Source organism: Oncorhynchus kisutch, linkage group LG19 (genome assembly GCF_002021735.2).
Source record: "Oncorhynchus kisutch isolate 150728-3 linkage group LG19, Okis_V2, whole genome shotgun sequence".
Taxonomy (NCBI): domain Eukaryota; kingdom Metazoa; phylum Chordata; class Actinopteri; order Salmoniformes; family Salmonidae; genus Oncorhynchus; species Oncorhynchus kisutch.
In genome coordinates this window covers 95,635-119,462 of record NC_034192.2, presented here as the reverse complement: position 1 = coordinate 119,462, position 23,828 = coordinate 95,635, and the positions used below count along the sequence as shown (strand labels likewise).

The following is a 23,828-nucleotide window of genomic DNA, read 5'->3' as shown; positions in this document are numbered from 1 at the left end:
TCAATAAATATTAGGATCTAGGATCAGCTTACAAGTGCCAAATTATACCCTTAAATACTAGTGGGGAGATACAAAACTGACCCTGAATCAGTTTGTAAAAGGGAGTATCTGGAGAGAGGGTGCGACAAGGCCAGAGAGTATGAAAGGGGTTGGGAAGTCGGCCAATGAAAGGTTTTGGGTTTCAGAGAGAGTGGGGCATAAGAGGGTGGTTTTGAGGAGGCTAAATGATCGCCTGTCCTCCCCGTCTCCCCTTCTTTCTGCTCTACCATTATTCAACTGAGACCTTCTATGGATTTGGTCAATTGATGGAGTGGAGGACCGAATCATCTCTCCACGGACCGTCAGAAAAGGATGTGAGGGGAGGGAAGACTAGGCCTCGGTTCACAGTTAACACAAACAATTCCTATCGTCAATTTAGAATGGCATTCACCAAGGGAAACTAGGCACTAGAGTTCCATAGATGATCCAAAATGGTCGACCTTCCACGCAACTCAGACTGGTAAACTGGTAAATTCACTCTGGTTATCAACTCCGATTTCAGAGCACTCGTCCGAGTGTGCTAAAGCGCAGAATAACTGATAAATTTACAAACGTTAAACACCCGTTGAATATGGTCGGTGTCAGTAAACGTCGGCAAAAAAGCATCATTAATTTATTGCCAGCAGCACAGTTAGAATCATCAACTCTAAATAACATGAAAACATGAACATGAAAACAGCCAAACCAGCTCTACTACTGTGAGTAAAATGGTCAGAGTGAGGTGTGTCCAGAAGTATCTAGCAAGCTAGCCAACATTAGCTTGTATGCCTGACTGCCGTTGTGAGGTCAGAACGTTCGGATCAACCCTACGTCCAGTGTGGTCTCTGAACCCTCAGAGAAAGACATGTTCTGAATTTGCAAAGGGACAATCTGACAACACTCTCAATTTACGAATGCCCAGAGCACACTCTGAGCACACTCTGGCACTGCAGAGTGAATTTACGAATGCCCAGACCACACTGAGCACACTCTGGCACTGCAGAGTGAATTTACGAATGCCCAGACCACACTCTGAGCACACTCTGGCACTGCAGAGTGAATTTACGAATGCCCAGACCACACTCTGAGCACACTCTGGCACTGCAGAGTGAATTTACGAATGCCCAGACCACACTGAGCACACTCTGGCACTGCAGAGTGAATTTACGAATGCCCAGACCACACTGAGCACACTCTGGCACTGCAGAGTGAATTTACGAATGCCCAGACCACACTCTGAGCACACTCTGGCACTGCAGAGTGAATTTACGAACACACCCAGAGTCATCAAAAACCACACTAAAGAAAGCCAGGAGACAAAATGAAACTGAAGGTCGAATGTGATCCAATATGTCCGACCGCAAAACCAGCCAAACATGCAGTCGCAAGTAAAACCACTGAAATCAAAGAAATTGGAGCCAAAATGAATGTTGCGCTTACCTCTCTCTGTAGTACCAGCTCCTTGGTGAAGGCCATGGCCTCGTCGCTGAAGGGCTCAGCCACCTGCATGCCGCCGGGCATGTTCCTGGAGCCGCGCGGACACTCAATACCTGGCCAATGAGAAACACAGAACAAGTGTCAGCAAAACAGCCAATAAAAATAACTATGAGGTTAGACAACATTTAGACCAGTTAGAATGTTCCGGTCCAACAAGTTGAAGTTGCCCCTAACAACTGATACATGAGTCAAAATCTGACATTTATTTCAACCCCGTAACGACCCAGCTTTAGGACAGTTACGATACAACGATGCCACCATGACAGGTGAAGTGGCACTAGAGATGAGTGGAGCTGAGCATTATCGTGGCAGCTAAATGGATAATTGGTAATCGCTGGTCAAGTGTTTTCCCCCTCGGTGGTCATGTTGGGTTAACAGTTAACACCCTCTAAATTGCTGTGCTTCAATGACGGCAGCTTCATCCTTTGTTTGGCCGTCCCCTGGCGCTGACCTTGCTATTCATGACTATTAACTGCAGTGGGTCTTTTCACTGGGTAGTGGATTAAAAGAACAGCCTGGGGGAGGATGGGAGGGTTGGAGGGCAGGAGGGCCATAGGGGGGCTTGTTATAGGAAAGCTGTGAGGCATTGCATGCTTATCTCTTGCACTCAGAGTTGGCTGAACATGTGTGTTTGAAAGAGAGCATGTGTGTTTGAAAGAAAGCATGTGTGTGTGTTTTTGAATAGTTAATGTGTGAGCAAGTAGGGGTGGTGAGGGGTGGTGAGGTGAGGGGCAGTGTGGTGTGGTGAGGCGCGGTGTGGTGTGGGGCAGTGTGGTGTGGTGAGGGGAAGTGTGGTGTGGTGAGGGGCAGTGTGGTGTGGTGAGGGGCAGTGTGGTGTGGTGAGGGGCAGTGTGGTGTGGTGAGGGGCAGTGCGGTGTGGTGAGGGGCAGTGCGGTGTGGTGAGGGGCAGTGTGGTGAGGTGAGGAGCAGTGTGGCTAGCTAGTTAGCGTGCGCTAACTAGAGGGATGGAAGCTATACTGTTTCAATGGCAATACTAAAGTGCCTATAAGAACATAAAATAGTCAAAGGTTAATGAAATACAAATGGTATAGATGGAGATAGTCCTAAAGTTCCTATAACAACTACAACCTAAAACTTCTTACCTGGGAATATTGAAGACTCGTGTTAAAAGGAAGTACCAGCTTTCATATGTTCTCATGTTCTGAGCAAGGAACTGAAACGTTAGCTTTCTTACATGGCACATATTGCACTTTTACTTTCTTCTCCAACACTTTGTTTTAGCATTATTTAAACCAAATTGAACATGTTTCATTATTTACCTGAGGCTAAATTGATTGTACTTATGTATTTTATATTAAGTTAAAATAAGTGTTCATTCAGTATGGTTGTAATTGTCATTATTACAAATATTTTAAAAACATCGGCTGATTAATCGGTATCGGCTTTTTTGGTCCTCCAATAATCAGTATTCGGCATTGAAAAACCATAATCGGTTGACCTCTACTTCAAACACACACATTTGAGGAGTGAGCATGGTGCAGGGCTCTCCATCAAGCAAACAGCATTCCTCCTCTGTGGCTGCTGACAAGAACCCTCATATCTACGTAAACTAAATCAACTTTGCAAACTACACACAAGCAAATCATACACACTCAACACCCATGAAAACTCCATCACACATTCCCTCATTGTATCCCTCTATCCAATACGTGCAGCATCTCTCTCTCACACACACACACACACACACACACACACCTCCCCCTATCCTCTCTCCACCCTGTTGCATTGATTAATGTAAACTCAGAGTTGGTTGGTTCTGCTGGGCGCTACACCCAACAACATTGTGCTAACAAAGCAACATCAGCCTCCTGTCCAAAAATGTTCAGTCATCTTCTAGTAATCTGGAGGCTCCCGCCAATCCTGATTGATCTTTATGGGTCAAGTTTGTGATAATTGGGTCCTCATTTTGGCACTGACTGACTAACCAGCGCGCAAACACACAACCACACACATTTCCTAGCAATGCTGTGTTAGCAAAACTTCCCACACATACACAAGGACACACCGACAATTCTCATCTCACCCCTAACAAAGCAAAAACATATTTTCTGTTGAACCCGCAGGATGGCGAGAGCCACAGAGGATGAAGACTCAATTACCTCTTAATAGCCAGTAAATAGTCCCTAGATTAGCATTTAAATTGCCCAGTGTGCGTTCCGCCCCGGCTCCAAGGAGGAAGGAAAAAGTTATTTCAGTCCAGCAGCATCCCCAGTATTTTTAGACATGTTTTGGCCTGGGATTGACCGAGTGAGTGGCTGGGCCAGTACTGTATAAGACAGAGAGGGGTAGAGAAAGCCAAGCTTAAAGTAAACTGCTTTCACTAAGGGATGTCCTTCTCTCTAGGACAGAGGGTGAGGATGGGAGAGACACAGGGCACCATAGGGACAATAAAAACCTGGGTCTGTGTTTTTCAATGTGGATCAAATCCAAACTAACACAACTGTTTCAATTAAACGTATCAACTAATCACCAAGCTTTTGATTAGCTGAGGCAGGTGGAAGTGCTGGGCTACCCTATGGGGCCAGACCCTTTACCCAGCCCCCGTATGGACACACAAACAGCTCTGCTCAGTAGTGCTGGGCTACCCTATGGGGCCAGACCCTTTACCCAGCCCCCGTATGGACACACAAACAGCTCTGCTCAGTAGTGCTGGGCTACCCTATGGGGTCAGACCCTTTACCCAGCCCCCGTATGGACACACACAGCTCTGCTCAGTAGTGCTGGGCTACCCTATGGGGCCAGACCCTTTACCCAGCCCCCGTATGGACACACACAGATCTGCTCAGTAGTGCTGGGCTACCCTATGGGGCCAGACCCTTTACCCAGCCCCCGTATGGACACACACAGCTCTGCTCAGTAGTGCTGGGCTACCCTATGGGGCCAGACCCTTTACCCAGCCCCCGTATGGACACACAAGCAGCTCTGCTCAGTAGTGCTGGGCTACCCTATGGGGCCAGACCCTTACCCAGCCCCCGTATGGACACACACACACACACACAGCTCTGCTCAGTAGTGCTGGGCTACCCTATGGGGCCAGACCCTTTACCCAGCCCCCGTATGGACACACAAGCAGCTCTGCTCAGTAGTGCTGGCTAGCCAAGCGCATAAGATGTAATGTTTTAAAATCGGTGATCCCGGTGAGCGATGCGCTGGATGAAATACAAACGTACACAGTCATTTACACACACACTTTCTCAAAAAGACACACACACACACACACACAGGTGCCCTGGAATAGCTGCTCGACAAATCACCTGTGGCCAGAGCATATGTGCTACTGAGCACTGTGGTTCAGACAGCTCCATGTTTTATGCAAGCAGACAACTTCATCCCTTTGATGAAAACACTCTCTCTCTCTTTCTCTATCATTCCCTCTCTCACTCCCTTCCCCTCTAAATCTTTAATTCCTTCCCACCCACTCTTTCTTTTAATCACTTTCTCCATCTCTCCTTGCCCTCTCCTTTCAATCACTTGTTCCCTCCCCTCTTCCTCCCCCTACAGCCCTCTCTACTTCCCACTCTCTTCCTCCCCCTACTTCCCCCTTTCTTCCCCCTACATCCCTCTCTACTTCCCCCTCTCTTCCTCCCCCTACAGCCCGCTCTATTTCCCCCTCTCTTCCTCCCCCTACAGCCCTCTCTACTTCCTCCTCTTCCTCCCCCTACATCCCTCTCTACTTCCTCCTCTTCCTCCCCCTACATCCCTCTCTACTTCCTCCCCCTACATCCCTCTCTACTTCCCCCTTACATCCATCTCTTTATACTTCCCCCTCTTTTCCTCCCCCTACATACCTCTACTTCCCCCCCTACATCCCTCTCTACACCCCCCCTACACCCCCCCTACACCCTCCCTACACCCCCCCTACATCCCCCCTCTACTCCCCCCCCCCCTACATCCCTCTACTCCCCCCCCTACATCCCTCTACTTCCCCCTCTTCCTCCCCCTACATCCCTCTCTACTTCCCCCTCTTCCTCCCCCTACATCCCTCTCTACTTCCCCCTCTCTTCCTCCACCTACATCCCTCTCTACTTCTCCCTCTCTTCCTTCCACCTACATCCCTCTACCTTCCCTTCTCTCCCACTCTTCTTCAATTGCAAGTCACAAACAGTGAAGTGAGAGGACGGTCAGAGAGGCTTGGAAATTGTATTAGAGCTTTTAAATGTACATTTAAATGGGCATTGAGAAAAGGTGCGATTGGATTAACGAGGAAGAGGCGGGGGTTGCTTTGCTACACATGAGTAACATTCTCACTGAGTGTTTATGCTTAGAATATTACAATGTTCTTTGAAAAACAGGTACATGTCTGGGAAGCTTTTACAGCATACATACGTGGAGCAATAATACAATGATCAGTTACTATTAACAAACAAGATGAACAGAAAATGTATGAACTTGAAACAGAGCTCAAAACGCTGGAGAGGGAATATTGGTCCAATCCGAACAACATTTCTCTGGTAAACTTGACGAAAACCAAATACGGGCTGAAAATTCCCTGTACAGGTTGAAGCAGAGATGGTATGAATCAGGGGAAAAGGCAGGAAAACCGTTGGCCAGTCAATGGAAATCTAGAGAAACAGATAGGCAAATAGTTGGAATCAGAAAAAAGACAGGCAAGCTGATTGCAAATTATATTGTTTCTTTATGATTGGTTCTCTTCTATCAGGAACGTTCTACTTCAGACAGTCCTTTAGATAAGCACAAAGCAAAGGCATTCTTTCAGAATCTGAACCTTCCTAAACTAAAAGAGGAAGACAGGAACTGGATCGACCGTCCAATTACTTTGGAGGAATTGACCGAAACGATAAGACAAGCACCCACAGGGTTGGACTGGATACCCAGTGATTTCTACAAAAGGTTTGCAGAGCAGCAGAAATATTGAAAACATCGATTGACACAGGTTTTATTTATTTATATTTGATTTCCACTTTATTTAACCAGGTAGGCAAGTTGAGAACAAGTTCTCATTTACAATTGCGACCTGGCCAAGATAAAGCAAAGCAGTTCAACACATACAACGACAGAGTTACACATGGAGTAAAGAAAATAGTCAATAATACAGAATAAACAAGTCTATGTACGATGTGAGCAAATGAGGTGAGATAAGGGAGGTAAAGGCAAAAAAAGGCCATGGTGGCAAAGTAAATACAATATAGCAAGTAAAACACTGGAATGGTAGATTTGCAATGGAAGAATGTGCAAAGTAGAAATAAAAATAATGGGGTGCAAAGGAGCAAAACAAATAAATAAATTAAATACAGTAGGGAAAGAGGTAGTTGTTTGGGCTAAATTATAGGTGGGCTATGTACAGGTGCAGTAATCTGAGAGCTGCTCTGACAGTTGGTGCTTAAAGCTAGTGAGGGAGATAAGTGTTTCCAGTTTCAGAGATTTTTGTTGTTCGTTGTAGTTCAGCAGAGAACTGGAAGGAGAGGCGGCCAAAGAAAGAATTGGTTTTGGGGGTGACTAGAGAGATATACCTGCTGGAGCGTGTGCTACAGGTGGGAGATGCTATGGTGACCAGCGAGCTGAGATAAGGGGGGACTTTACCTAGCAGGGTCTTGTAGATGACATGGAGCCAGTGGGTTTGGCGACGAGTATGAAGCGAGGGCCAGCCAACGAGAACGTACAGGTCGCAATGGTGGGTAGTATATGGGGCTTTGGTGACAAAATGGATTGCACTGTGATAGACTGCATCCAATTTGTTGAGTAGGGTATTGGAGGCTATTTTGTAAATGACATCGCCAAAGTCGAGGATTGGTAGGATGGTCAGTTTTACAAGGGTATGTTTGGCAGCATGAGTGAAGGATGCTTTGTTGCGAAATAGGAAGCCAATTCTAGATTTAACTTTGGATTGGAGATGTTTGATATGGGTCTGGAAGGAGAGTTTACAGTCTAACCAGACACCTAAGTATTTGTAGTTGTCCACGTATTCTAAGTCAGAGCCGTCCAGAGTAGTGATGTTGGACAGGCGGGCAGGTAGCGATCGGTTGAAGAGCATGCATTTAGTTTTACTTGTATTTAAGAGCAATTGGAGGCCACGGAAGGAGAGTTGTATGGCATTGAAGCTTGCCTGGAGGGTTGTTAACAGTGTCCAAAGAAGGGCCAGAAGTATACAGAATGGTGTCGTCTGCGTAGAGGTGGATCAGAGACTCACCAGCAGCAAGAGCGACCTCATTGATGTATACAGAGAAGAGAGTCGGTCCAAGAATTGAACCCTGTGGCTCCCCCATAGAGACTGCCAGAGGTCAGGACAGCAGACCCTCCGATTTGACACACTGAACTCTATCAGAGAAGTAGTTGGTGAACCAGGCGAGGCAATCATTTGAGAAACCAAGGCTGTCGAGTCTGCCGATGAGGATGTGGTGATTGACAGAGTCGAAAGCCTTGGCCAGATCAATGAATACGGCTGCACAGTAATGTTTCTTATCGATGGCGGTTAAGATATCATTTAGGACCTTGAGCGTGGCTGAGGTGCACCCATGACCAGCTCTGAAACCAGATTGCATAGTAGAGAAGGTGGTGAGATTCGAAATGGTTGGTAATCTGTTTGTTGACTTGGTTTTCGAAGACCTTAGAAAGGCATGGTAGGATAGATACAGGTCTGTAGCAGTTTGGGTCAAGAGTGTCCCCCCCTTTGAAGAGGGGGATGACCGCAGCTGCTTTCCAATCTTTGGGAATCTCAGACGACACAAAAGAGAGGTTGAACAGGCTAGTAATAGGGGTGGCAACAATTTCGGCAGATAATTTTAGAAAGAAAGGGTCCAGATTGTCTAGCCCGGCTGATTTGTAGGGGTCCAGATTTTGCAGCTCTTTCAGAACATCAGCTGAACGGATTTGGGAGAAGGAGAAATGGGGAAGGCTTGGGCGAGTTGCTGTCGGGGGTGCAGTGCTGTTGACCGGGGTAGGAGTAGCCAGGTGGAAAGCATGGCCAGCAGTAGAAAAATGCTCAATTATGGTGGATTTATCAGTGGTGACAGTGTTTCCTATCTTCAGTGCAGTGGGCAGCTGGGAGGTGTTGTTCTTATTCTCCATGGACTTTACAGTGTCCCAGAACTTTTTTGAGTTAGTGTTGCAGGAAGCAGTTGCAGTTCTGCTTGAAAAAGCTAGCCTTGGCTTTTCTAACTGCCTGTGTATAATGGTTTCTAGCTTCCCTGAACAGCTGCATATCACGGGGGCTGTTCGATGCTAATGGAGAACGCCATAGGATGTTTTTGTGTTGGTTAAGGGCAGTCAGGTCTGGGGAGAACCAAGGGCTATATCTGTTCCTGGTTCTACATTTCTTGAATGGGGCATGTTTATTTAAGATGGTTAGGAAGGCATTTAAAAAAAATATCCAGGCATCCTCTACTGACGGGATGAGATCAATATCCTTCCAGGATACCCCGGCCAGGTCGATTAGAAAGGCCTGCTCACTGAAGTGTTTCAGGGAGCGTTTGACAGTGATGAGTGGAGGTCGTTTGACCGCTGAACCCATTACGGATGCAGGCAATGAGGCAGTGATCGCTGAGATCTTGGTTGAAGACAGCAGAGGTGTATTTAGAGGGCAAGTTGGTTAGGATGATATCTATGCGGGTGCCCGTGTTTAAGGCTATGGGGAGGTACCTGGTAGGTTCATTGATCATTTGTGTGAGATTGAGGGCATCAAGTTTAGATTGTAGGATGACTGGGGTGTTAAGCATGTTCCAGTTTAGGTCGCCTAGCAGCACGCGCTCTGAAGATAGATGGGGGGCAATCAGTTCACATATGGTGTCCAGAGCACAGCTGGGGGCAGAGGGTGGTCTATAGGAGGCGGCAATGGTGAGAGACTTGTTTTTAGAGAGGTGGATTTTTAAAAGTAGAAGTTCAAATTGTTTGGGTACAGACCTGGATAGTAGGACAGAACTCTGCAGGCTATCTCTGCAGTAGATTGCAACACCGCCCCCTTTGGCAGTTCTATCTTGTCTGAAAATGTGGTTTGGGATTAAAATTTCAGAATTTTTGGTGGTCTGACACAGCTAGAACATCCGGGTTGGCAGAGTGTGCTAAAGCAGTGAATAGACCAAACTTAGGGAGGAGGCTTCTAATGTTAACATGCATGAAACCAAGTCTATTACCGTTACAGAAGTTGTCAAAAGAGAGCGCCTGGGGAATAGGAGTGGAGCTAGGCACTGCAGGGCCTGGATTCACCTCTACATCGCCAGAGGAACAGAGGAGAGGAGGAGTAGAATAAGGGTACGGCTAAAAGCAATAAGAATTGGTCGTCTAGAACGTCTGGAACAGAGAGTAAAAGGAGTTTTTTGGGGGCGATGAAATAGCATCAAGGTATAATGTACAGACAAATGTATGGTAGGATGTGAATACAGTGGAGGTAAACCTCGGTATTGAGTGATGGAGAGAGATATTGTCTCTAGAAACATCATTGAACCCAGGAGATGTCATTGCATGTGTGGGTGGTGGAACTAATAGGTTGGATAAGGTATAGTGAGCAGGACTAGAGGCTCTACAGTGAAATAAGCCAATAAACACTAACCAGAACAGCAATGGACAAGGCATATTGACATTAAGGAGAGGCATGCTTAGTCGAGTGATCAAAAGGGTCCAGTGAGTAGAGAGGTTGGTTGGGGGTCACGGCGATTTAGACAGCTAGCCAGGCCATCGGTAGCAAGCTAGCATAGGATGGAGGTCTGTTATTAGCCACCTCTTGCGTTCCTTCAGTAGATTAGTGGGGTTCTGTGTGGTAGAGAGGATTAATCCAAATCACACAACAACAAAAAAACAATAGATATAGTTATAGAGGCCCAAGAAGAAAAAAATATTAATAATAATAATAAAAAATAAATAAATAAGTTGTCCGATTGTCTATTCAGATAGCAGCCGATAAGACAGCTAACGGTTAGCGGGCCGCAGATGGGCATTCAGGTAACGTCGCGACGGAGGAGCCAGCCGGATAACTCCTTCGGGTAGATAACGTCGGCAGTCCAGTTGTGAAGGCCCGGTGGGGCTCCGCGTAGGCAGTAAAACGGGTCCCGGATAGGTGATTGATGGAACTCTTCAGCTGGCTAGCTCCGGAATAAATGATGTTTGCTCCGGAATAATTGATGTTTGCTCCGGAATCGACGAAAGCCGATAGTCACACGGATAGCAGCTAACTAGCTGTGAGATCCAGGTATGAATGTCCAGAGTTAGCGGTTGAAATCCAGGGACATGGAGAGAAAAATTGCTCCGGTATGTTCCGTTCCGAGCCTTGCTGCGCCGTACAAAACTGGCGATAGATTTTCGAGCTAAAGGATAGCTGATGACCACAAACCGTGGTTAGCTTAATACTAACGATTAGCCAGTAAAGAAGCTAACTAGCTTCTGATTAGCTCCTGGCTAGCTTCTTGGAGGATTACAGATTTGAAGTAAATAATACTTTTTTTATAAATATAAATTGGTGAGGCGGGTTGCAGGAGAGTGTTTTGAAGATCAGTTTATGGAAAATTTAAAAATATATATAAAAAAGGTATGTGAAAAAAGTTGTAAATATATATATATATATATATATATATATATATATATATATATATATATATATATATATATATATATATATATATATATATATATATATATATATAATATTATTATATATATATTTTCACTTTTTTCCTCGTTTTGTCCTCGTCTTGTCGTATCATATATATGGGATACGACAAGACGAGGACAAAAGACGTCTGAACTGCTATGCCATCTTGGAAATAAATGATGGTGAGCTCCCACCTTCTATGAGTGATGCAGAAGGTCGCAAGTGATGCAGCAAACATCCTAATCCCCAAAAAGGGAAAGTATCCCCATGAGTGCGGGAGATACTGTCCAATTTCCATAATAAAGTGAGGGTGAATCAGATCATTAAGAAAAGCATAAATCCAGACCAGGTAGGATTTGTGAAAGGCAGAACTTCCTCTAACAATCTATTGCATGTCACCTGGAAGGGAAAATATCTGGATACTTCAGTGGCAGCCTTATCCCTAGACGCAGAGAAAGCCTTTGATAGGGTGGGCTGGAACTACCTGCATTATACTATAAATACATTTGGATTTGGACAGGCTTTCAGAATATTATTAAACTTCTGTACAATGACCCCAAATCCATAGTAGTCACTAACGGACTACGATCATCTCCATTTTCTGTAGGACGAGGCACGAAACAAGATGACTCTCTCTCCACTCCTATTTATTATAGCATTAGAACCATTAGCCGAAGCCATTAGGCTGCATCAGTCAATAAAAGGGGTTCATATGGGAGGTAGAGAATAAACCACTGCTTTATGCAGACGACATATTACTAATAATGTCAGGCTCCCAACATATGGCCTTAACTGGACTTTATAAATACATTTTCAGAGACATCAGGCTATAAAGTCAACTGGACCAAATCTGAAGTAATGCCGCTATCAAAAAATTGTCTGAGAAATGACTTCCTCAGCTGGAGGTTTCAATGGGTCCTTAAAAACATGAGGTACCTGGGGATCGCATTAAATCCTGGTCTAGAGAAGATGTTTTCTGAAAACCTTGACCCACTACTGAACAAAATTCAAATCCAGTTTAAGAGCTGGGATAAACTACAAATCTTATTATGGTGTAGGATACAGGTTATAAAGGTGGTCATTAGCATGTTACCACTGTCCATACCTGTCTATACCTTTATATCCAGAAGGAAAGTGATTACGGAGTTTGTTTGGGCCTGTAAAAGGGTCAGGATGGAACTAGAGAGATTACAGGAAACGACTGACAAGGGAGGATTAAAGCTCCCCGACATGCAATTATATCAAGAAGCCTTTGTAGCTGCCCAAATAGGCTCTCTTTACGGAGAACTCTAAAGAGGCCAATTTGGGTGGACATGGAGGAAGAAGTTAATGCCCCATTCAGAACATCAAATTATTTGAGCTAACAAAACGTGGGACTGCAGAATCCAATAATGTCACATACAAAAAAAATATATGGAGTCAGATACATGACAGAGAGAAATCTTCACCTTTCCTGACAAACTCTGCTTCGTTATGGAACAACCTGACATTGAAAACAGGGGGACACATGGTTTTCTGGAAAGGTTGGTATAGAAAGCAGATAAAGAACATTGGTTGTCTATATCAAGAAAACGTGTTCACCTCTTGAATAACTACGGTCCAAGTATAATTTACAGAAACAAGGCTTTTGAATAAGGTCCAAGTATAATTTACAGAAACAAGGCTTTTGAATAAGGTCCAAGTATAATTTATAGAAACAAGGCTTTTGAATAAGGTCCAAGTATAATTTATAGAAACAAGGCTTTTGAATAAGGTCCAAGTATAATTTATAGAAACAAGGCTTTTGGAGGCATCTCCAGCTCAGAGATTGTATGTTTAAGGTAGGACAGAGTAACAACAAATTCCCTGTACATTCCGATAAGTGTTAAGATAGAAATCCTTTTCAAATTACCACATACAGCAGGGTTCATATATAGCCACCTTATAGGTGGATTTAATGGAACTAGTAAGGGTGTAAAAGCTGTATGGGGGAAAGACCTGGATGTAACCTTTGGAGCAGAGAAATGGAATATAATAGTACATCAGATGCTCCTCCCTATGAGAGATGCCCGAGAGTTCGACTGATTATGATTTTTCAACGACGATACCGATTATTGGAGGACCAAAAAAGCCGATGCCGATTAAAATCGGCCAATTTTTTTAAATGTATTTGTAATAATGACAATTACAACAATACTGAAAGAACACTTATTTTAACTTAATATAATACATCAATAAAATCAATTTAGCCTCAAGTAAATAATGAAACATGTTGAAATTGGTTTAAATAATGCAAAACTTTTCAGTTCCTTTCTCAGAACATGAGAACATATGAAAGCTGCTGGTTCCTTTTAACATGAGTCTTCAATATTCCCAGGTAAGAAGTTTTAGGTTGTAGTTATTATAGGACTATTTCCCTCTATACCATTTGTATTTCATTAACCTTTGACTATTGGATGTTCTTATAGGCACTTTAGTATTGCCAGTGTAACAAACAGTATAGCTTCCGTCCCTCTCTTCGCTGGGCTCGAACCAGCAACACCAGCCACCATCGAAGCAGCGTTACCCAAGCAGAGCACGGGGAACAACTCCTAGAAGGCTCAGAGCGAGTGACGTTTGAAACGCTATTAGCGCGCGCTAACTAGCTAGCCATTTCACTTCGGTTACACCAGCCTCATCTCGGGAGTTGATAGGCTTGAAGTCATAAACAGCGCAATGCTTGACGCACAACGAAGAGCTGCTGGCAAAATGCACGAAAGTGCTGTTTGAATGAATGTTTACGCGCCTGCTTCTGCCTACCAGATACTTAAGATACTTGTATGCTCAGTCAGATTATATGCAACGCAGGACATGCTAGATAATATCTAGTAATATCATCAACCATGTGTAGATAACTAATGATTGATAGTTTTTTATAAGATACATTTAATGCTAGCTAGCAACTTACCTTGGCTTACTGCATTTGCGTAACAGGCAGTCTCCTTGTGGAGTGCAACGAGAGAGAGGCAGGTCGTTATTGCGTTGGGACTACTTAACTGTAAGGTTGCAAGATTTGATCCCCCGAGCTGACAATGTGAAAATCTGTTGTTCTGCCCCTGAACGAGGAAGTTAACCCACCGTTTCTAGGGCGTCATTGAAATTAAGAATGTGTTCTTAACTGACTTGCTAAATAAAAAGGTATAAAAAATATATAAAAAAAAATAAATAAAAAAAAATCTAAGTACAAATTAAATCGGCGCCCAAAAATTCTGATATCCGATTGTTATGAAAACTTGAAATCGGCCATTCCGATTAATCAGTCAACCTCTAATTGAAAGTGTTCAATAGGATTCATAGAACTCATCTGAGGTCGAACAGAATAGGTTTGATAGAATCCAGTCTCTGCTGGAGCTGTCCATCAAGTACAGGCGACATGAAAGCAGAAAGCACCAGTGACTAGATCAATAAAAAAGTGGTCAGATTAAGCAGATGCTAAGCTACAGTTTTGCAGCACAGACTGTAATATGTTCCGGGATTCCTCCAACGGCATTGAGGAGTACACCACATCTGTCATTGGCTTCATCAATAAGTGTATTGATGATGTCGTCCCCACAGTGACTGCACGTACATACCCCAACCAGAAACCATGGATTACAGGCAGCATCCGCACGGAGCTAAAGGCAAGAGCTGCCACTTTCAAGGAGCGGGACTCTAACCTGGAAGCTTATAAGAAATCCCGCTATGCCCGCCGACGAACCATCAAACATGAAAAGCGCCAATAGAGGACTAAGATCGAGTCATACTTCACCAGCTGTGACGCTCACCGGATGTAGCAGGGCCTGCAAACCATTACAGACTACAAAGGGAAGCACAGCCGCGAGTTGCCCAGTGTCACAACCCTACGGACGAGCTAAACTACCTCTATGCGCGCTTTGAGGAAAATAACACTGAAACATGCATGAGAGCACCACCTGTACCGGAAGACTGTGTGGTCACAGTCTAAGACCTTTAGACAGGTCAACATTCACAAGGCCAGACGGATTACCAGGGCGTACACTGCAAGCATGCGCTGACCAACTAGCAAGTGTCTTCACTGACATTTTTCAACCTCCCTGTCCGGGTCTGTAATACCAACATGTTTTAAGCAGATCACCATAGTGCCTGTGCTCAAGACAACTAAGGTAACCTGCCTAAACGACTACCGACCCGTAGCACTCATGTCTGTAGCCATGAAGTGCTTTGAAAAGCTGGTCATGGCTCACATCAACACCATCATCCCAGAAACCCTAGACCCACTCCAATTTGCATACCGCCCCAACAGATTCACAGATGATGCGGTCTCTATTTGCACTCCACACTGCCCTTTCCCACCTGGACAAAAGGAACACCTATGTGAGAATGCTATTCATTGACTATAGCTCAGCGTTCAACACCATAGGGCCCTCAAAGCTCATTAATTTGCCTAAGACCCTGGGACTGAACACCTCCCTCTGCAACTGGATCCTGGACTTCCTGATGGGCCGCCCCCAGGTGGTAAGGGAAGGAAACAACACATCCACCACGCTGATCCTCAACACAGGGGCCCCTCAGAGGTGCGTGCTCGGTCCCCTCTTGTACTCCCTGTTCACTCATAACTGGACAGCCAGGCACGACTCCAACACCATCATTAAATTTGCCGATTACACAACAGTGGTAGGCCTGATCACCGACAACGACGAGACGGCCTATAGGGAGGAGGTCAGAGACCTGGCCGTGTGGTGCAAGGACAACAACCTCTCCCTCAACGTGATCAAGACAAAGGAGATGATTGTGGACTACAGGGAAAAAGAGGACCGAGCACACCCCCATTCTCATCGACAGGGCTGCAGTGGAGCGGGTCGAGAGCTTCAAGTTCCTTGGTGTCCACATCACCAACAAACTATCATGATCCAAACACACGTCAGTCGTGAAGTAGGCATTACAAAACCTATTCCGCCTCTGGAGACTGAAAAGATTTGGCATGGGTCCTCAGATCCTCAAAAGGTTCTACAGCTGCACCATCGAGAGCGGTTGCATCACTGCCTGGTATGGCAACTGCTTGGCCTCCGACCGCAGGGTGCTACAGAGGGTAGTGCGTACGTCCCAGTACATCACTGGGGCCAAGCTTCCTGTCATCCAGGACCTCTAAAGCAGGCAGTGTCAGAGGTAGGCCCTGAAAATTGTCAAAGACTCCAGCCACCCTAGTCATAGACGGTTCTCTCTGCTACCACACGGCAAGCGGTACCGGAGCACCAAGTATAGGTCCAAGAGGGTTCTAAACAGCTTCTAGCCCCAAGCCATAAGACTACCGAACATCTAGTCAAATGGCTACCCAGACTATTCACATTGCTGCCCACCTCCACACCACTCTCACTCTCTGTTGTCATCTACGCATAGTCACTTTAATGAACTCTACCTACATGTACATAGTACCTCAACTAACACACTGACTCTGTACCGGCACCCCCCAGTATATATTATTTTTTACTGCTTTAAATCACTTGTTACTTTTAGCTCGTATTCTTATCTGTATTTTTTTTAAACTGCACTGTCAGTTAGGGGCTCGTAAGTAAGCATTTCACTGTAAGGTCTACAACTGTTGTATTCGGCGCATGTGACTAATACAATTTGATTTGATGATCCATTTGTTCTGTGACTGTCCAAGCTTACATACCTTTTGGCATAAGGTATACCTGCAAATCCTGCTTTGCTTTTACTGAATATCACTAAGGATATATGATCGACTGAGAAGCTCATGTTTAAACTGGCTAAAAGTTGCTCTAGCCACAGCCAAGAGTCATAATGAGACGCTGGACGGAGAAGGACCCTCCCTCGTATAAGGAATGGTACATAGCCTTGGCAGAAACAGCTTCATATGAAAGATTCATTTTATAAAATGAATGGTAAACTCGATAACTCTAGGGACATTTTCTCCGAGATAGAAAGAGATTACAATCTGTAAAGGCCTGATAGACTACAGACATACATAGACTACTGATAGGGGTACGGCCTTTTCTTCCGTTATAATAGTTGTTATGTGGGTGAAAACCGATAAGGTTGTTTCCTTTTCCCATCTTCTTTGCTGTCCGGTGCCAGTCGGGGGATTGGACACACCTACCCATTCAAATGAGTGGCTGGGTGTGTCCGGGCTTTTGATTGGTACTGTATATTAATCTGACAAGTTATTGTTTAGTGCTAAATGTAATTAAATTGCATTGTTATATCGTGAAAGGACACAAAAACTGATTACAAAATATATATATAACCTACCGGTCAACAGCCAGAAAATACATCAATTTCACCAAAAGCGCCAGTTAATGAATTGACTATAAAAACACATGTGGGCGGCAGGTCAGTGTCGATTTCTTCCCATTGCTACTTAATTTCACTCAGGAATTTAATTCATTGAACTTGTAGATAGTTGGCGAATCCACTTTTTCTCTCTCCACCTCTCTCGGTCTCTGTATTTCCCCCTGCTTCTCTCCTTCCTTCCCTCTCTCTGCACCCTCTCCTTGCTTACCTCCTGTCAGTTCCCTGTTGTATGGCACCCAGTGGTTGAGGAATGGGTGTGTATGGCATGGAGCCGGGAGGCTGGTATGGCATGGAGCCGGGAGGCTGGTATGGCATGGAGCCGGGAGGCTGGTATGGCATGGAGCCGGGAGGCTGGTATGGCATGGAGCCGGGAGGCTGGTATGGCATGGAGCCGGGAGGCTGGTATGGCATGGAGCCGGGAGGCTGGTATGGCATGGAGCCGGGAGGCTGGTATGGCATGGAGCCGGGAGGCTGGTATGGCATGGAGCCGGGAGGCTGGTATGACATGGAGCCGGGAGGCTGGTATGGCATGGAGCCGGGAGGCTGCTATGGCATGGAGCCGGGAGGCTGAGTGGGGGGTAAATGCACCACACGGAGCCGCTTCCTGCTGGGCGAGTCATTCCTCCCCCTCCTCCCCTCAGATCTCTCATCTAGGGATCATTACCCTAGACCAAGGATGGTTACCTATGATGGGGATGAAGGCCACAAAAAATCTGGGCTCATGAGGGGCCGGAGTGGTTTGCAGGTCTGTTTTCCCACACATGCAGTCAGAGCCTGACGGAGCCTTTTCAGGGCCCTAAACAAAATGTTTTTTTAGTGGACTCCCTATAGACAGCAGAGAGCAAAATGTACATTTTAGAGTTCAATTCCTGCCATTCTACACATTTTGCCATGAGGCAGAAATAAATGTTAGCCGTTTTTAATATGATATCTGAGTGAGTGACTAACAAAAATCAATGGGGGCCCCTCGGTTGGTAATTCGACCATGATTCCTACAAGTTTAGATAGCTGGCAGCTAGACTAACTTAACCCCAAAAAAATATTTTAGCTGACATGCGCTAATTGAGTGACTGTCAGTCATATCAATCAAAATGTATGTTTTTACTTTGTCACAAAGTGCTTATACAGAAACCGAGCCTATACTCCAAAGAGCAGGCAACACAGATTAGAAGCACCGTGGCTAGGAAAAACTCCCTAGAAAGGCTGGAACCTATGAAGAAACTTCGAGAGGAACCTGGCACTGAGGGGTGGCCAGTCCTCTTCTGTGGAGATTATAAGAGTACATGGACATTAACTGATATAAGAGAAAATCTGCAGGGCCTCCCGAGTGGCGCAGCAGTCTAAGGCGCAGCAGTCTAAGGCACTGCGTCGCAGTTAGGGGAGGATTTGGCCGGGGGGGCTTTACTTGGCTCCTCACTCTCTAGGGGCTCCTTGTGGCGGGCCGGGCACCTGTAGGCTGACCCCGTCGTTTGTTGAACTGTGTTTCCTCCGGCACTTTGGTGTGGATGGCTTCCGGGTTAAACGAGCGAGTGTTAAGAAGCGCGGTTTGGCAGGTTATGTTTCGGGGGAAGCATGACTCGACCTTCGCCTCCCGTCCCCGTTGAGGAGTTGCCGCGATAAGACAAGATCGAAATTGGGGAGAAAAAGGGGGTAAAATATAACAATTTATTTAAAAAAATATAAAAAGGAGAAAATAAATACAAAACAAACTTCTGATGCACAAACAACTTGCATCTTGTGTATTCTACTATTCTAACCCTCAACAGTAAGTTGAGACCCTGAGTGGTGGAGGGGAATTGATCCGCTGGCCTACAAAAGGGGGTCAGCAGTTGCCCATCCCTGACCTAGAGAAACCCTTATTGCACAAAAGCATATCAGCATCATGTAATCTGTAATCCATGCGTCTTGTCTGATCGCATCTCAGTGTTCTCCAACCCTCACTGCCTGAGACCTGTCCGGATGGTGTGGAGGTCTGACAAAACAGTCAGTCAGAATAGGGGGGGTTTGGTCATAGATGTTAAACTAGTGATATCTCGTTTTATATATTTGTATTCCATCTCGATGGATGTGACTGAATGTAGCCACATACAGGTGAGCCAGACGAGAGGAGTTGAGGTACAACAGGGCAGTAAATGAATGATCTTTCACCATGTCCCTTTATCCAGGTCAGACACTCATCCCATTGATTCACTATCTACAATGGATGACTGATACAAATCATTTCTCCCAACTTCACTCACAACAAGGAAGTTAACAGTAAACATTGCATACCACTGTCATGGTTAACGGAGGAAAAGGAAAGAATTGCATGAGGACATAAAGAGATTGAGCGAGAACGAGAAAGCAAGAACAAGAGAGCAAGAGAGAAAAGGCCTGACAGTGAATAAGAGAGAGACGATGTGAAAAAATGAGTGACTGATATTGAAAAGAGATTCAATGTTTTTTTTTGTCGGGACAAAAACAGGAAAATGCAACTAAAAAAAAACGTATTGTTTTGTCATTCATTAACATTTTACAACGGGTGAATATTTTCCTTCTACAACAGAGCTAATCAAAAACATGAAGAGGAGGAGAACTCCTTAATGAACTGCCTCATCAGACAACCAGAGAAATTCACAGGATCCGTTTTCATTATGCAGGTTTATGGGACTGCTCCAGTCAGGCACAGGCACACACACACCCACTGCCTGGATGCCAGCTAGTTCAGTAACACACAACCACACACCCACTGCCTGGTTGCCAGCTAGTTCAGTAACACACAACCACACACCCACTGCCTGGTTGCCAGCTAGTTCAATAACACACAACCACACACACAATTTCCAGGAAGTGAGTGAATCTCCATAAGCTGCAGTGCCACAGACAGAGACAGTTAAGCTAAAGTGAAACATCACTTCTTTTTTTACTTCATTTTCATCATCTCTAGCATCACCCCAACATCAACATTAGTGAAAATGGTGTTTCTATGTTTTCAATATGCCATTGAAACCAGCAGCCTATTTCTCTCATGTTCTATTGGTTTTCAACTTGTTTTGATTGTCCAGTAGCCAAGTGCACATTCACGTGTAGCCTACTGCCTTGTAGGCATCGCTGTGCTAATACTGTTAACAAATAATAGTTCCCAAACATTTTAAAGATAAACATTCTGATCTATTGCATCAGACACGTTGCTTAAATTATTAATTAAAACATTTTTTATTTTATTTAAGTATGTCGTCTACAGTAGGTCTACTGGTTGAATTTGGGATCCATTGTCCCAAAGTCTGTTTGGGCTGTTTCTTTCTCGACAAGCTGACAAATATAAATTGGTCAACTTTACTACTATTGGGGATAGTAGATTGAAATAGGCTCATAGGCGGCGTGTCCATAAGGCTAGGAATTAAATTGTCAAAATGATACACACCAATTAGCCTACTTCCAATTAGCCTACTTCCAATTAGCCTACTTCCAATTAGCCTACTCCCAATTAGCCTACTCCCAATTAGCCTACTCCCAATTAGCCTACTCCCAATTAGCCTACTCCCAATTAGCCTACTCCCAATTAGACTACTCCCAATTAGACTACTCCCAATTGGCCTACTCATTGCATCCTCGTCTTGCATGTTCTGTTAAGATAAATGACCATAATGTAAATGTGATTTCTGTTATTCTGAGCACCGTGGTGGAGACCCTAATCACATTACACAGCCAATGTATGTGGGTCCGGTATACTTCTCAAATGTCCGGTAAATTAAAATGCTGACAGTCAAATGTCAGGTTCATAATGGAAAGCCTGATTCATGTCAGTCACTAGTCAACTCCATTACACTCAAAAGTTACTTCAAATTCAACCAGTGAATGCTATCGATGGCAAGCTATGCTAGTGATTCTACCAGTTATTCTTAATGAGTGTTAGCATGCTAATAGCAAACCCTGTACACTAAAATGTATACATTTAAGGGGTATGCAGTAGGTCGATAATGATATCAACAAAGTATGTTGTATAGGTAATTTCAAACAATTTAATTTAAGAGAATGTAAAAGACTTAAAGCAACCTTGGGGCTAATTTTTATAGGCGCCAACAGCAGATTGAGGGATTTGTACATTCATACCCCACCAGAAGGGCGTGGCCACTGTGAAACTTCCTTCCATGAGGGACTATCCCTGTTGTCTCCTTTCATCCTATTTTGTTGTCCTATTGAACACAACACACTTCTAGGCCTTCTGTTCTTTTCTCTTTTCCATCTCTACGAAAGAAGAAACCCACTCCATCTCATGAAAGTTGCATGTGAATGAGAGGAGAGGAACATCCCTTCTTCCCCAGAGCACCCCTCCGGCCTCTCTCGCTCCCCCTCTCCCTCTACTCTTGGTTCTTTTAGGGAAAGGAGCACTCCCCGTAAAACTCCGGAAGGAAAGCAAGTAGGAAAGGAGAGGGAGGCTTTGAGGTGCCTCCATGGAGTAGACAGGAGGAGCGAAGGGAGAGAAAAACAAGTCTCTCTCCAGCCTCCCTTTAAAATAAGTATCAAATGGGGAAATCTGCTCACAAGCGTACGTGGTTCAGAGAGAAAGGTGTTTAACCTGAGGGGAGACAGTAGGGGATAGACCGAGAGAGAGCAAAACCATGCAGACCCAATAGCACCTAGCAGAGAAATGAGCCTACCTGCAAGGCATGACTGCATGTCAGAGCCCTTAAACGGGGTCTATACAGTCTACGCAAACAGATCCCTTAAAGAAGCCTACTGGGATTGGTACATCCATTTTTGGACTTTTGAATTAATGATTATAGGCATTATATACATTAATGTTGAATAGCGATATCACATGTACAAACACAGTAAAGGACACACACTGAAGGGTTTTGAGTTAAACGTTGTTATAGACAACTGGGATGCAGCTTATGGACATGTCTGTATAGAACACGTATTTTAGAAACCAGCTCTATTCTCCCACAGCTAGCGAAGAAGAACGGGGCCCTTATTCTTGGTGAATAAAAATACATCCACAAAGGGTCTGGTGCAGCGGTCTAAGGCACTGCATCTCAGTGCAAGAGGCATCACAACAGTCCCTGGTTCGAATCCAGGCTGTATCACATCCGGCCGTGATTGGGAGTCCAATAGGGCGGCGCACAATTGGTCCAGGGTTCTCCGGGTTTGGCCGGGGTGGGACATCATTGTAAATAAGAATTTGTCCTTAACTGACTTGCCTAGTTAAATAAAGGTTCAATTTTAAAAAGTGTGTGTGTGCATTGAGGCTCCTCCATCAAATCACATTTATTTATAAAGTCCTTTTTACATTTGCAGTTGTCAAAGTGCTTATACAGAAACCCAACCTAAAATTGTTTGAGAAAGTTGCAAAAAAACGTTGCCGCTCTGTTACTTGCCTCAGGCTGCACACGCTGTTCTCTAATCAAGTGATCATACTTCACTCATCAGACTATTCTCCAAAACTATTAGTAGTTACAATTTATTTCGATTTCCAATGGGCCATTATCAAAATGGGCAGGAACTGGGGCAGGGGAAAAAAAGAGATGTCATCCGTATGTACTTCAATAGAGAATGGAGCCCCTTTCCTTTCAATCATGCCGGGTAGGCTACTCCGGTTTTATAGTGAAGTGTGTGCTTAATATAAGCAACTGAGAAATAAATATAGTTGCACCTGGGATCCTCTTTAGTAGCAACCTTAAAGTCTGCTTTCACAGAGGGTTGCATATCGAAATATGAGCTTATAGGAAGACTTATTTCATTAAACTGTTCAAAGCCCCTCTCTCTGCACACTGGAGAAAGGAATGAAGGAGAGAGAGGAGATGAAAACGCACAGTGGTGAGATATTCTGTAGCTAAAGTTAGTCAGCCTATTAATTATGAAAAAAAAAGCCCTATTACTAGACTATAAATGATAAATGATATATTATTATAAATCAAATACAAATTGACTATAATTGAAGACGCCCTGCACAATCAACAAACCAACAGCCTCACCTAGGCCTATATGTTCTCTCCCAGACTCATGGATAGAAAGTTGAGCGCAGCACAAGGTAACCAGTCCATCCAGTATGCAGCATAATAATAATAATAATAATAATAATAATAATGTCCACAAGCAAAAGGCTAGACCAATTAAGTACCGAAGACATCTTAAATCTGTTTTTCTTCTGTGCGTAGGCTATTATTAACCCTAACCCTATCTATTATATAATAGCACAAGCATTATTTTTAATTGCGTTTTTTGGGGGGTGGGATAAATAGGCCTAATGCGTATGCATATGTTCCAATACGCATATGGTGTTTTGAATTAATGTTCGGCTTTGAAACATCCAGAACGACCATGTTCTCCCCTCAGTTTTAACCGGTTGTTGAACTGCTTTGAATTGATCATCACAGTGAGGTGAGTTTTAAAAGCATGATACTGTTTTGATGATGTGTTGATGTGATTTTTGATTGACAATAGAGCGCTGAGTACCAGGCCATTAGTGTCCTGAATGCATAAG

At 44.5% G+C, this 23,828-nt stretch overlaps 1 pseudogene; it reads right to left on the bottom strand.

Annotated features, from left to right (window-relative positions):
• Nucleotides 1–23,828, bottom strand: part of LOC109881868 (staphylococcal nuclease domain-containing protein 1-like) — a 356,997-nt pseudogene that overhangs the window by 261,979 nt on the left and 71,190 nt on the right.